We start from the raw sequence: 11394 nt of genomic DNA on the forward strand, positions 1-11394 counted from the left end.
ATCAGCAGTTTAGATTTGAAAAAGGGTTCCTTTGGCCAGGATATAAAACCTAAGAGAAATTCACTTTATGATGCGGAGAAGGAAATGTTAGTATACCAATACCAATAACAACAACTAACCAAAGTTAAATTCAAAACTAAATAAAATGTAAAACAAATCCCCATCTCAAGATGAGATATTTCTTTGTGGTCTTTGCTAAATTCTTATTATGTCAACTTCTGTACAATATCTCATTTAATCCTCACATAGCCTACGAGAAAGCCAGTTCTCTTTCTAAGGTACTAGGTAAGTAATGGAGCTGGAATCCCCATGAGGGTCTGCCTGATTCCACTAAAACATTTGTTAACTCTCATGGGAGAGACCATTCCCTGAATCCCTTTGCAAGAGCTTGGCAAACTATGAACAACCTTGTGAGAACTGTCTGTATGGATTTTGGAAAGCTGTAATTTCATTATTGATTTATATTATTGCATGGTAGTTGGACAGTTCTGGGTTTGGTATTGATTGCTTGGTAGAAACTTCTTTTATGGGCCAGAACTTGGTCAATTTTTGTGAAATATTTGGGTGTGCTTGAAAAAAACCGTGTTTACTCTATTTGTAAGCTATGTCTGCTGGATCAATATTGTTTAGTTTGTTGTTGAAATCTTTTATTGCCTTACATATTTTGCCTTCTTGTTCTATTAGTTTCTGAGAGAGATGTGTTGTAATATCCCATGGTGATTGTTTGATCAATTTCTCCTCTCAAGTCAACCAATTTTTCTTCTGTCTTCTGAGATTGTATGATTGCATTTATACTGGCTCAGAACTGTTGCATCTTCCTGGTGAAGTTTTTTCTTGCATCATTGGGTAAACCCCCTACTTTTTATAATCCCTGTGTTTTGCCTTAGGATAGTTTAATATTAATATATAGTTATATCACATTTTTGTTTTTTTCTCACTTTGTATCTCTTTAGTAAATTTTTTAAAGATGATATTCAAACAGCTTTGTGTATAACTATATTTGTAGATGGTAGTGGAAAGGGGTCTTTTATTTGGTTTGGAGAATTAAGTTAATTCTAAAACTTATGTGAGTTAGCATAAAGGGTATTGTAAGTCAAAACTTCCCAAAGGGGGAAAAAATACAGTAGAGAGGATTGACTTAGCTTGATTTCAGACAAAATTGAAATTGCAGATCTGTGGGGGAAAGGATGAGCTTTTCAATAAACAGCACTGGGACTATTTACATATTAAAATATATAATTGGATTCCTTCCTAAAATATGACATAAAATTAAGATGAAACTCCAAACAATATAACTTTTGGAGATAATACTGGAATATATATTATGACCTTGGCATGTAGGATGATTTCTTTAGTAAATTGAATTCAACAATATGTAAAAAGAGACCAAGTTGACTTTATCCCGATTTGTTTTGCACATTTATTTTATTTTATCCCATTTATTTTGAACATTTTAATGTTCAAAATTCATTGTAACTCATCATAACAAATTAAGACTGAAAAATCTAATGATTAATCTAACATATGGAAAAAAAGCATTTGACAAAATCCAAAATCCATTCTCGATAAAAACTTTCACTGAAGTAGAAATAAAATCCAACTTCATCAAACAAAAAAGATACGTGCAAAAGGCATACTTAATGGTGAAAGACCGAAAGTTTTCCCATTAACAACATGAACAAGACAAGGATGTCTGCTCTTATCACGTCTTTGCAACATTGTACTGGATGTTCTAACCAGTGCCGGCAGGCAAGAAAAAGAAATAAAAGGCATCCATACTGGAAAAAAGAAGTAAAATAATTTTGTTAACAGAAAACATTATTGTCTTTGTGGAAAATGCATTGGAATATTCAAAAAATGCTACTGGAACTAACAGGTGACCTTCGAAGAGGTTGCAAATATAAGATCAATGTACAAAATGTACAAAAAGCAATATATATTAGCAGAAAACAATTGGAATTTGAAATGAAGAATACTATTTACAGTAGCATCAACAAGTGTAAAATGCTTAGGGATGAGTATAACAAACATGAAAGTCCTGACTACCAGGAGAAATTAAAGACAAGAAAATGGGGAGACATACAGTATATACAGGTTAGATAACTCAACAAGTCAATATTATTAGCAGATATTGCTATTAAATGACAGTTCTTCCAAATTGTTCCGTAGATTCAACTCCAGTAAAGATCCTGACACCCTTTTTTGGGCTTAGATATTGCAAACTCATTCTAAAATTCTGATATATAATCATGAAAACTAAAATAGCCAGACCAACTTTGAGAAAGAACAAAAGTGGTAGACTAAAACTATCAATTTTAAGATATGTTGTAAAGCTGCTGTAATCAATATAGTAACTTTGCAAAGGTAGACAAATAAAATAATAGAACAGAATAGAGAATCCAAAAATAGACCCATACATATATGGAGAATTGATTTTTGACAAAAATGTAAATTAATAAGGAAAAGCAGTCTTTTTAACAAGTACTAGAACAAACAGACATCCATATGTGAGACAAAAAAAACAACCAAACAAAAGAATTTTGGTGCTTCTTTATACCATAAACACTGTTCAAAATGGATCATAGACCTAAATGTAAAATCTAAATCTATAAAACTTCTAAGAAGTAATATAGAAGAAAATATTTGTAAACTTAAATTATGTTTACCTTATATATGACATCAAAAGCATGATACTTAAAAGAAAAAAATGATGAATTGGACTTCATGAAAATTAAAATTTCTGCTCTTTGACAAACAATAGGAGAAGGGAAGGTCAGGCCGTGTTTGAGAAAATGTATTTTCAAAACATTTACCTAATAAAGGAATTTATCTGGAAAGGAACTCTGAAAACTCAAAAATAAGGAAGCCATCCTAATTAAAAGTGGGCAAAATATTTGATCATATATTCCAATGAAGATGTGTGGATAGCAAATGACAAACACTTAAAAAGCTGATCAACATCATTAATCATTAGGGGAATGCAAATGTAGACCATAATGAGTGTTATTACATACCACTTATAATGGCTAACATTAAAGACTATCCATATCAAATGTTGGTGAGTATGTGGAATAACTGGAAATCTCTTACACTGCTAGGAATGGTTTAGGCATTTTGGAAAGCAATTTCTTCAAAAGTTAAACATTTCCTGTATTATTTGATCTAGCCATTCTGCTTTTGGGAAGGGAATTTGCTTGAGAGAGGGAGTTCATACAAGGACTTGTATGCAAATGTTCAAAGCCCCTTCATTTGGAATAGTTTCAAACTAGAAAAATTCCAGCTGACTGTCAGTAGGCAAAAGGATAAATATACTGTGCTATATCTGTCCCATGGAATACTACTCAGCTATAAAAAGGAGTGAACTGTGGACATACTGCGATGATTCTTATAATACTTATGCTGAGTGAAAAAAATCACATGAAAATACAATACACTGTGTTTTTCCATTTATCTAAAATTCTAGGAATTTCAGTGAAATGTACAATGATAGAAATCAAAACAACAGTTGGTTATCTGAATTTATAGATGGTGGTAGAATGGGGAGGGATAGGAGTACAAAGATAAATGAGGGGGGTAAGTATATATTACAACATTTGAGGGGGGTAATTATATGTTCTTTATATTGATTGTGGTGGTAGATTTGTGGGAGTATATTTATTTCAAAACTTATGAATTGTACGCTTGAAATGATGAAGTTTATCAGGTGTTAATTATGACTCAGTATAAAAAACCCTGAGTGATTACTTTTATCATCATTCTATTCATGAAGAAATTCATGTTTTATTTTATTTTTTATTATTTATTTTAAAATAAATTTTATTTTTATATTCCCCATATAATTGCAACCCCCTTATTTTGACCCCAATCCCTCCCCTCCCTGCCCCCCCCCCATTGAGTGTCTCTGGTTCATAGTTTTTTGTTGATTTTGATTTTCACTTTCTTATAGTTATTCTTTTTCCTGGTCCCTTATTTCAGTTTTCTAGATTCCTGCTATGAGTGAGACCATCTGGTATTTTTTCTTTTTCTTTCTGGCTTATTTCGCTGGGCATGATCCCTTCCAGCGCCATCCATGTTGCTGCAAATTGCATGTGTTTATCTTTTTTGAATGCTGAGTGATATTCCATGGTGTATATGTACCACATCTTCTTGATCCAGTCATCTATTTTTGGGCATTTGGGTTGTTCCAAAGCTTAGCTTTGGAAGAAATTCATGTTTCAAAGGTGATCTTGCTTAGTGTAACTCAGAGAAAGTCTGTTTTTTATATATTTTGACTTAATCCTTTATTAAGCCACAAAGGTATGTACTATTTCTTACATTTTACAGAACAGAAAATAAGTAACTTGCCTGAGTTCACATAATTTATAGTTAAACAAGTTTCTAAATAAATGTCTCTTTGCTTCTAAATGTGTGTTTTCTTACAAGCCTCTTGACATCTTTGGACATGATCTTTGAGTCCTTATATTAAAAAACAAAACAAAAACAAAGGAAAAAATCACCATTGAACCTGAAAATTCTGCTCCCCCAAAATGCCTCTGCCTTTGCTCAGAGGAGCAGTGTCTGAATCTGCTCCCTTCTCACTGCACTCCTCCCCAACATCGGTGTGCAAGGCACTCTTGCTTGGTATTGCTGAATTGTCAGCAATTTCTTACAACTTGATTACACCTTCAATCTTTTTCTTTTGTTTAAGAAAACATTTTATGTGGGACAGTAAGAGTGTGGCTTTGTTAATTAAACTTTATAAAAGCAAATAATTTATAAACTTCATGAATTAAAAAGTAATAGCTGATATTTATTGAGTGGCAGATACTCTGTGAGCACTTTATCTATCTATTGTCCTATTGAATCCTAAAATCTGTAAGAGGAGGGTATTAATATTCTCTTTTTTTTAAATAACTAGGAAACTGAAGCTGAAAGACATTAAGTCACTTTCCCAAGGTCATGCAGTAAATCCCTAGAGATCAGGAGTAAAAATTAGTCTACTTCCAGAATACCTGTCCTAATACTGAGCTATCCTTGAGTATTTTAAACTATTTCTGGTGTTGAATGACTTGAAACATACCTGACAACAGATGATGGCCACCCATGGTGCTTGAGAGAACTCTGCTCAACCTCTAGGAATCCTCAGAAGGACTCTGCAAACCTGGCACCACAGTGCTGCCTCTGTGGGGGAGGCCTGGAGCACCCGCTTCCGGGAGGAGAGCTGGCCAAGCCAGGGGAGGCAAGTAGGAGCACCAGTCCATGCTTACCAGGGTTGGAATGGAGTGGGGGACCACAGCAGATGGGCCTCATCTCTGTAAAAGCTTAGAAAATCAAATCAGCACCTGTCCCATCATCTTTGCATACAGTGCTGACCTAAGCAGGTCTGGTTCCTCAAATTAGAAGACGAATGGAAATCCTCGCGGAATAACAAAAACCCCCATTTTCATGACCTTCTCCTCCTGGAACTGAACCCACTTTTCAGAACATTAAAAATCCCACACAATTAATAATTAATATTTGGTCATCATGTTGAATTTTAAGACAGTGATGCCAGGAAATCTTTAATTGCATTTTATTTTTAAATTGTAATATTTACTTCCATTTTTTATTTCACTTTTATTAAGGTAACATGGGTTTACAACACTGTATATGATTTAGCAGTACAGGATCATCTCTTCAGATGTACGTTACCACAGCACACCTGCCACCACAGTACCCATAACAATTCTTCAATAGACATTAAGGACTGATTATCAGCTGTATGACCGAAAACAATCTCTTTTAAAACTAGTATTTTGTTTGTTTTCAGCAGCGGCACCCAGTGTCAAACACATCTTGCACATTTTAAAACAGATTTTTAAAGTAGACTTTGTGTTAACAAGTGAACAAACAAAACATAAACAAACTCTTAGACCATAAGAACAAAACAGTGGTTACAAAGAGGGAAGAATAAATCAGGTAAAAGGGGTCAGTGTAAACAGGTTGATTTATTATACTGTATACCTAAAGCATAGGTAATATGATAAGCCAGTGTTACTTTAACAACATATTTTTTAAAAGTAGCCTTTTGTAGATTGAGGTTGATTTTTTTGTTTACATTAATACTGTTTACTTACACATTTATGTAGTTGATAAATATGTTTTGATGAACATAAATGTATGGAGTTCAACTTTTTGGTGGCAGTCCCAGGCTCACATCCTCTTGAGCATCTTGTAAAATTAGAAGCAAACCTTGGTGTGATTTTGGCAGCTTCAATGCAGAATGTTTCGTGAGACAGTTTGGGAGCTACAGGTATTAAGCAAAGGGGCTGCCTGATCAGGACAGGGGAGTGTTATCTGTGTTTGGAGAATCCAGAAAAAGCTGCAGAAGGAGTTGGGATTGGTGTGTCTTGGAGATGGCAAAGGGTTTGTTTGTGAAAAGGATGGTTGTGGGGTAGTGGTCCACGTGAATCAGCCTCTGAGCATGACTGGAATTTGGCACTTGATGTGGGTGAGTTCTGGTACTTGGTACTGGCTGAACAAGAATCTGCTGTTCATATTGAACGTGCTATGACCAGTCCCTTCAGTTCAGGGTTTGTAACTCATTCATCTCAGCCTAGTCCTCTTCTGTGCTTTACTAGATGCTCAGTGCCTGCTTGTCCAAGGAATAGGGTCCCAGGGTAAGGAAGAAGGATGTGCAGTTTGGAACAGTTTTTTTTTTTTTTCCTCATCTCAGTTTCAAAAGGATCATTAGATCAGACCCAAGGCTCCATGGTTCTTTGACTAACAAATAATTCCTGAGAACTTCTCTGTTTATTATAAGGGCTCAGTAGGCTGCTGAGCAGCCTTGAAAATGGCAACACATAGGCATGAACCACCTGCTCAGACTGCCCACACAGACACTTTGGACTAGGCATTTTGACCAATTAATACACTAATTTTCTTTTTCAGCATCTTTTATCATTCCGGAACCTTCCATAGACAAATTCTCAAGCCACTACCATATCTCTCGTGATTAAATAGATACACCTCCTAGGTGCCAGATTCTGCGCTAGATTCTACAGGGACAGGCAAGAATTGGGGGTGGGGAGCGGACACAGGCCATGAGGAAGGTTCAAAGACAGTTAGGCAAAATTGTTTTAACTCTAATAGGGAGCTGTGATAAGGCACAGGATGATTAATTGCCAAGTGAATCATTCTGAAAATCAGTGCTCTAGAGGTTCAGAGGAGGAAGGCAGAGTTGTCAGGGAAGAGTTTGTAGATGTGGAAAGTGACGAGGGGTTTAGGATTTGGGAAGACTTTCACCATTGAAAGTCGCACTGACTGATAGGCTGATGAAAATCTGAGAAGGGCAGTGTACACCCCATGTTCATGTTCTCCAGGCAAACTGGTTTTACAGGAAACAATGTATTTTTCTTAGATTGGATATCAAGCATTATTAACATGTAACACCAACGATAGGGTGTAAAAAGAACATTTACTGAATACATACTTCTTGTTAAATGCTAAACTCAGTATATAAGAGTCATAATCTGAACTGCAGCTCATAAAACTTTATGGGGAAATCAGGGCTCTGCTAGCTTAGGCAGACTTTCACCTCATTTACCAAGGACAGAGTATGACGAGCCTCCGTTGAAAGTACTTCACACATTTATTAACTTTCTACTCATAATTTTCCTATAATGTACGGTGTTACTGAATTCTCCATTCCATGCAATTTGACTTTGGAGTGTTGATGCTAGTAAAGTGAATTGGAATCAAATTGGGGAGTGTCATGACAGATAAGTGTGTGAAATAGGACTTTATTTGGTAGCCTGAGGAGACTTGAACTCCAATCAGCAGGTGTTTCCCTGGCAAAGCTGTCTCGGTGGTTCAAGCCTCCAAATCCTAAACCAGGTCAGCCTGGCTCACACTTAACCACATTCTTGCTGAGACACAGTTCCATGCCCCCCAACCTATTCCTTCTCTGGGGGTCCAGCCCCCAGCTCCTACTTCTCATCATCATAGTCAGTGGCCTCATTTGGATACCCCACTTCAGCCCTGGGGCATGGGGTTCTTTTGTCACTGTGCATGTGAGCTGCTCAAAAGCAAAGGAAGTCTCACTGTTTCAGCTCCCACAGCCCTGAGCACAGGCCTTTAGGCTTAGCGGTGGTTGTGTGAACATACTCAAGGAAACTGCCTCCACCTTGCATTTACTCGGTTTTGACCTGGCTTCTGGTACGTGTAGCTGAGCAATTTTGTGTTCCTGCCTTACTAGTTGCTGTCCATACTGGAGCCTGAGGATACTCCTCACCTCTCATTCTGACGCCCATCTCCACTTGCTCTTTCCTGGCTGCAGTGTATCACCATTGCTGGCTCCCAGGTCACTGACTGGAGCAGGACCGAACAAAATTGCAGGATTATGCTTTTGTTTCATGGTTTGAATCATTGCTGGGTATTAGCTGCTTTTTCAGCTCTACTCAGTCAGAGGGAGTGAGATTTTGGCTCCTCTCTTTATGTCCAGTTGTACTAATCAAATTAGTACCGAAGAGGGCCCTCAGCACTTCTTATCCAGGATGGGGTGGGGTGGTTCTAGCTGGTCCGCACGTGGACCCCATACTTGGAGCTATAACATTGAACTGTTTCTGTATTTCTTGGTAAATAGCCACTGCTCCAAGCCCTTCACTGCCATCCCTGCCACCCCACTTGCCTGGCCTGTCCCTGGGGGATCTCCTAGGCTTCCCCAAATCCAGCAAGTGAAAGGTGAAAGGCTCAGCACAGCAGGGGGCCTCACACCCTACCTGCTCCAGCACTCACTTCAGTTCTGGTTGGCTGGTCCAGGGCTCTCCAGGTTGCTTACTATTTTCAATCTCACACTTGCTTCCCAGCCAAGAGAAAACCCAGCCTGCCTTCTAGCACAGACTTGTGGAAACAGGAGGAGTATTTTCAGTAAAGAAGTTCTGTGGGGGTGAGATGAACGCTGTTATTACACACTCACTCTACCAGGTCCTGTGCTGAGCACTTTACGTGAAGCGCTTATTTACTTCTCACAGAAGCCTTTGTGAGGTCCCTGATAATACCATACCATTTTGTCCTTGAGGAAAAAAGGCTCATAGAGGCTGAGAACTTGCCCAGGACTGGCAAGTCACACAGCCAGTGGGCTTTGAATCCAGGCCTCCTAATAGTCTCTATTTCTCACCAAAACCTGTCCACTGGACTCAAGGTGTTCCTGTAGGAGAACTTTCTTCAGTCATATCAGTTCTCCTTATGGGCACACCAATGCTCTGTGGCACACTGTATGTCCCCTCTCACCCAGATTGACAAGGGGAGTCCCCCTTGTTGTGGGAGTGACATCACCCCATCCATTCGGAGAGCCAACATGTAAAACAGCAAGTGAATCTCCTGGCCCCCAGCCCTCTTCCCCCGCGTCTATGTCCCTCTGCGCTGTGACTTCTCTGTTTCACCTGCTGAGAGGTGGGAGTCTTTCCTCCACCTCTTGAATCTGGACTCACCTTGTGACTTGTTTTGTCAGAAGGAATGTGGTAGAAATTTTGAAGTTCTAGAAATTTGCAGCTTGGCCTTTAAGAGACCTTGTAGTTTCTGCTTTTGTTCTTAAGAAACCCAGTCATTGTGTAAAGAAATCCAGGCCATCTTGCTTTAGAGGGGCTGCCAGGTTAGGAAGACATTTGGAAGAGAACCGAGGCACCTAGCCCACTGCCAGCACCATGCTTCCAGATTTGCGGGAGCAGCTTTGGGGTCTCCACTGAGTGCAGAGCTGTCCCAGCTGACTCCCTGTGGAGACAACACAGCCATCATATTGAGCCCAACCAACCCATGGAAGCGTGAACAGCATAATCACTGCTGTTTTGAGCCACTGAGTTTTGGGGTGGTGTGGTGTGTGGTGCATCACTCAGCAACAGATGAGTGATACAACATGTAAAGGGAGAGGAAAGTAGTTTTACTGAAGGTCAAACGTGATATATAGTCGTTACTGGCTCTCTGTAAGTGTAGATTAACTTAATAACTCTCATCTATTCTTGCCTGAGAGTCAAACAGATTGTTGCAGGAAAGTGTCCTGAACCCAAAATAATAAAAGAAAACCCTTCATTTAAGGAAATTATCATTAAAATAAGTCATTTGGTACTGAATGTCTCTCTAAAGTCAACAACAAATCTCCAAATGATTTTATTTGACATTTCCTTGAAAATTACCTGATTTGTCACTATTCATGCAGTTGCAAGATGAAAACATAAGCATTAGAACCCACAAAGTAGGGTGCTGCACCTTTCCACTGTCTTCCTTGCAGCAGGCATTTGGACATGCTGTAGGTCATCACGCGAGAGAGAGAATTTCTGAATAAATCAGATCTATGCAAATTCCCAACTTCAAAAGAAATATTAAATCTTTACCTTCTTCAGAACTCCTGAACAGTCCTTGTATTTTCTGACCTAACCTTCAGGAGTGAGGTGCCAGTTTTTGAGTGGCATCTCCATAAATATATGTTGAATAAAATAATGCACAGGTGATTGGAGGAGCTGGAAAAGGGGGCCTAAAATCCAGGATCTTATGGGAGATGAGGTGGGGAGTAATCTAAGAACAAAATCCTGAGTCCCTGCATAATGGGGCTTGGCTGAGTCGGCCTCACTTATGAAAGTTGTCCTCCAGAAAGTTTCCATATCTTAGGAGCTTCAGACACCAGGCTGGAGGGCAGCTGAGTTCAGATGGCCAGAGCAGTGACTGAAAATGAAGCACAAGCAGTAGCTGTGCTCTAGTGTGTGGTGTATAGTCCTGGGTAGAACACCCTGAGCTTATGCATCTCACTGTAGGCAGCCCATTTCTGGGGGACTAAGTCAGAGGACGACAGAAGAGGGTGGGAAGCATCTGGGAAAGTCCTGGGGATGTTCTGTAGGTTAAAAAGTTGAAAAATTGGGGGCATTTAGTTTTTTGAAAAGGCTTGCAGTGGATTTGAGGATTATCTTCAGTATTTGAACTGCTTCCGTGTGGAGGGATTTACTTTGCTCCACATGACTGCAGAGAGTGGGAGGAGGACCAGTGGGCAAAGGTTCCGTTGCTGTGGGATGTGCAAATACACCTCTGCATGGGGAAGAGACGAGATCTCAAAGCAGAGTCTGTTGTAGGGAAGGATACTTCCTTTAGCTATTTTGCAGCCCAGAGAAGTACGGTCTTTACAGTAGGATCAAAGCATAAAGATGTCCACGGGAAGACTGGGGGTGGACTGGAAGAATGCCTTGCCAAGGGCATTAAGAGCAAAGATTCTCCAGTCAGGCAGCCTGGGGTAGAATCTCGGTTTCTTTACAGTTTACTGTCTTAGGAAAGTGTCTCAGCTTCTATTTGACTCAATTTCCTTATCTATAAATGGGAATAACAATAGAACCTGCCCCCTTGGGTTGTTTGAGAATTAAATGAGTTAATAGGCAGTCACTTAGAACAGTGCCT

The sequence above is a fragment of the Talpa europaea genome (genome assembly GCF_964194135.1).
Source record: "Talpa europaea genome assembly, chromosome: 13".
Taxonomy (NCBI): Eukaryota; Metazoa; Chordata; class Mammalia; order Eulipotyphla; family Talpidae; genus Talpa; species Talpa europaea.